Raw genomic sequence first — 4,048 nt, forward strand, 5'->3', positions numbered from 1 at the left:
AATAGGGTACCTTACTCTAGAAAGTGGATGAAGACATTTCTAGGCTTGAAGAGCTAGAAACCAGTTTAAAGTAGGAATCAGGAAGACTAAAAAAAAAATCGCCATCAGAAAGTAAAATTTGTAGATTACGTGATATGGATATATATCTTTCAAAATGCCATCAAAGATGCCCTCCTGTTCTACTTAAAAACCTTGTTTGCATTTCTAAGCTAGAGAATAATTCATCACTACTGGTAAATTTGGATTCAAAACATTTTTGTCTCCATCTCTTGATAAATTTTATTTTTAACTCATTATCTCCTGAGGTAAAGATACCATTAAAAAATTAGTGATCATTTAGGGATCAATGTCAGGTCTGCAGTGCTTGAATGACAAGTAACTGCATTTGTGAATGTTTCACCGATGACTCCCCAGTATAATCTATCTTCCATTTAGTATAAGAGCATCAGGGGAAATGCAGGGCTTATATAAAATGTATTTTCATAGGTGAATTGGCCTACTTGCAATTAAAATAGTTATATGTAGACATATTAGAAAAGCAAATTAAAAAGGGTTTTCAACAATGTACTGTCAAGGAATCGTGAAAGTTAAATAAAAAGTAGTTTCGGAAGTGACCTTTAACTTCCTTGGTTGGAAAAAATATTTCTAAGCTGGTGATATATATAATGTATAACCCACCTTGGATGGGTTAGAGACCATGTTTTTTGTCATCTATGGAATTCCTTACATTTAGTAGAGAAATCTATATCAGCAATACAATTTTGTGACAAAAATAAAGCAGAATGCTCAAAACTTAACAAATCTCATTTTTTAGTTTCTAATTGTATTGCCACTGAGTGCTGAACCAAACCAAATAAAAACTGAAGGTATTTGAGTAAAAAGAGCTTTCAAATGACATGCATGCATTTAGCTAGAAATTTTATTTGAAGAACTCAGAAAATGACAATATTTTCCAAGCCACAGTTGTATTTTTCCTTCTGTAGACAGAAATGTCAAAGCTTCTTTCATAATTATGCTCAACTATGTATAAATAATAATAATAAGAATAAACCACTTTAGATTAGTTTTCAGGTGTTTGTCATCATGTAAATAGAGACAAACCTCAGAATAACAGGGAAAGATTTCATTGAGTTTTGGTCATCTGTTTTAAATAACTTAAAAATTTTTTGATTTTAATTGTTCAAGCACAGTTTTCTTAATTTATAATGAATTAATTGAAATGATATTTCGATCTTGTCATCAACAAGAAAAAGAGACAAGTAAAACAGAAGGCATCAGTGTAATTCTTGATAACGGTTAAGAAACATGCTTTAAACTTTGCACAGTGGCAGTATCGTAGCCAATGAGGTTTATCCAAGGTGTGATTATTGCTAACTGAAAGAAACATACTAAAATATTTAACTACACAAGAATTGAGGTCATAAAAATGGTAGAAATCACAAAAGGCAATACATATGCAACAAACGGTTATTCAATTCTCTCAAACTTACTAATGTTTTAGGGTATGTTATGATGTTCCTGTGTGCCTTCTCTCTGCTTCAGAATTATGACTACTTTATCTACCCATTAACAACTGTTTCCATCACTGAACCTTATTTAATCAATCTATGTTTGTGTGTGCGCCATATGCACATCCATTAGTATGATATCAGCATGTCAATTATCCACCTTTTGAAAATATTTTGACAAACTTTAAAATAATAATTGTAAAAATATAAAATTGATGTCATATTTGTCACCAGAGGTGTTTAGGATAATACTACAAAAATAGTAAATTATAAATGATAATCTAGGAATAGTACAAATGTAAAAATATATTTCATGTGTAGCTCTATATCTTATGGAATAAGATGAGACTCATTTTTGAAAAGTTAATAGGTGCTACATCTCATGTAGTACTGGAAGGTCACTTGAAATGGTGCATTTGAAAGACAGGCTTAATGCATCTGTTAACAACCAAACAGAAATAATGGGAGGTGGCAATGTCTTATGTAAAAAAGTACTTCTTGACTTTAGTTGTGAAATGTTGCCTCATTAGACAATGTGTTAAAATATTTTAATAGTAAAATAGTCTATTAAAAAAGATTAAAAATATATATGATCTCTTCTTTGGGATTAATCCATCTTTTCTTAAATTCACTTTTAGTGCAGCAGATATAGTTAAGTGCTCTCAGAAGGGTTTAGCTGATCTTCTCCCTTATATTTGAGATAAAACATATTCAGGTGTTCAGAGATGCTTGTGGAGAGAATATCAGCGCTGTAAACTTGAGCAAGGTGTCAAGCTTCAGATGGTCAGTGCGATGATAAATACTACATCAGTGGTTCTCATTGTTAGCTGCATATGAGAAGTGACTGGACCTGGTATGATTTCTAAATACCAGCTGTCTGGGTTCTAGATCCAGAGATTCAGACTTAATTGGATTGGTAACTAGCTAAGATGTGTGTTTTGAGTGCTGGATTAGTCGTTGGTAAACAGATACTGTTAATATAACTCATATTTTCATTAAAATAAGAAAGAAACCTTAAAAATATAGAATTGGGTAACTCAGTACGTAATTTAACAAGCACAAACAGTTTACAATACAGGTCTATTTAATTTTCTTTTTTAAGTGAATATGTAAATTGCTAAAACAAACATGTATATCTTTTTATACCATTAGTTAAAATGAACATAGCTAAAGTTTTATAATATGTTTATAAGAAATTTATGTTGACATTAAATTCAAAACTTTCCAAAATGTCCCTTTCAAAGATATAGTCAAATTACTTCTATATTTCTAGGTTTTATTTTGCTTCTTTAAATACTTTATCTGCTCCAAAAACCAACTACTTTAACTGACCCCATTCTCTTACCATAATTTTACCTTTCTCCATGTAGAGTTATCTTGGAAGTTAATTGTGGAGATGAGTCCCAGAAGGTTTCCTGAACTGTTTCCTCACCAAATGAGGTTCAATTATACTCAACAGGAGGAATAGGTATGTGTGAGGTTTGGTGCCCAAGCAGACAATACTTAAGACACAACAGCTCCCTTGGCTTGGATAAAAGTATGCAAAAGAGCTATCAGCTTTCAGAGAAGTGGGAGGCCTTGCATTTGCTCAGTCACCTTGTCCTTTGCCTATTTACAGAGTCACTAGATGATGACAAAGTGTTTAAAGAGCCATGCCTCTAACCTTTCTCTCTCTAAATCAGATTCTCAACAGGGTAGAGTTGAGGGTGGATCTATTAATTTCACCTAAAGAGATTATTTTTTAAAAACACTAACTTTCCTGTGCCCCTTTAGTGAACACTGCTTTATACTTTGTCACCCTTGTTTCCTAGGCAGTTACATCATAAGGGACAAAAGGGTAACAATTATACTGTAACATTTAAATCACTGTGAATTCTGGTGATGAGTTTTTTTTTTGTTAGTTTGTTTGATGTGAGCACTGAAAACACTTTCCTATATAACAAATATGCTTGGTCTTTAGACAAAATCTGTATTCTAATCTAACTTTACCTCTGTGAGCCCTGGTTCATTATTGCAATAAAGAAGAAAACAGTACCTAAATTTTAGGAATATTTTAAGAACTGAATAAACAGCATGCGAAATGTTAGCAATCACTTGTAATATAGGGAAGACCCTAAACCTGGATGTCAATGGGATCTATCACAGGCATTACTGAGTCTTACAGGACAGCAGAATTATACAAGTTTGGAAGTCCCATTTTAGAGATCATTGGTGACCGATCCCATTTCCCAGAGTAAGGGGATAAAAGGATAGTATGAATGAGGGCTTAGGCCTCCTATCTGTGATGCCACTTAGACAACTGTTCTTGACATTGAAATTCTTTATTTCTTAAGGATATTTGGGAATCTATCAAGTTGTAGGAAAAGCATTACCGTATTTAAGTCTATTACCTCTACTGAAGTAAGCCGAACCATGACATTAGAGAAGTTCATCTGGACATGGGTTGTTATGAAGATGTTTTCATGGCCATACATTCAAAATGTGACTAGCCTGTGGTTGCTTCTTTTTAGTGTTAGTGGTTTTTTTAAAAAAATCTAAAC

At 32.7% G+C, this 4,048-nt stretch overlaps 1 pseudogene; it reads left to right on the top strand.

Moving 5' to 3' along the window:
- The first annotated feature begins 1,313 nt into the window (after positions 1–1,313).
- On the top strand, positions 1,314–1,430 carry LOC119045591 (uncharacterized; annotated as a pseudogene).
- The last annotated feature ends 2,618 nt before the right edge of the window (positions 1,431–4,048 follow it).

The sequence above is a fragment of the Artibeus jamaicensis genome, unplaced genomic scaffold, assembly GCF_021234435.1.
Source record: "Artibeus jamaicensis isolate MK-2021 breed Jamaican fruit bat unplaced genomic scaffold, CSHL_Jam_final scaffold_1964, whole genome shotgun sequence".
NCBI classification, from domain to species: domain Eukaryota; kingdom Metazoa; phylum Chordata; class Mammalia; order Chiroptera; family Phyllostomidae; genus Artibeus; species Artibeus jamaicensis.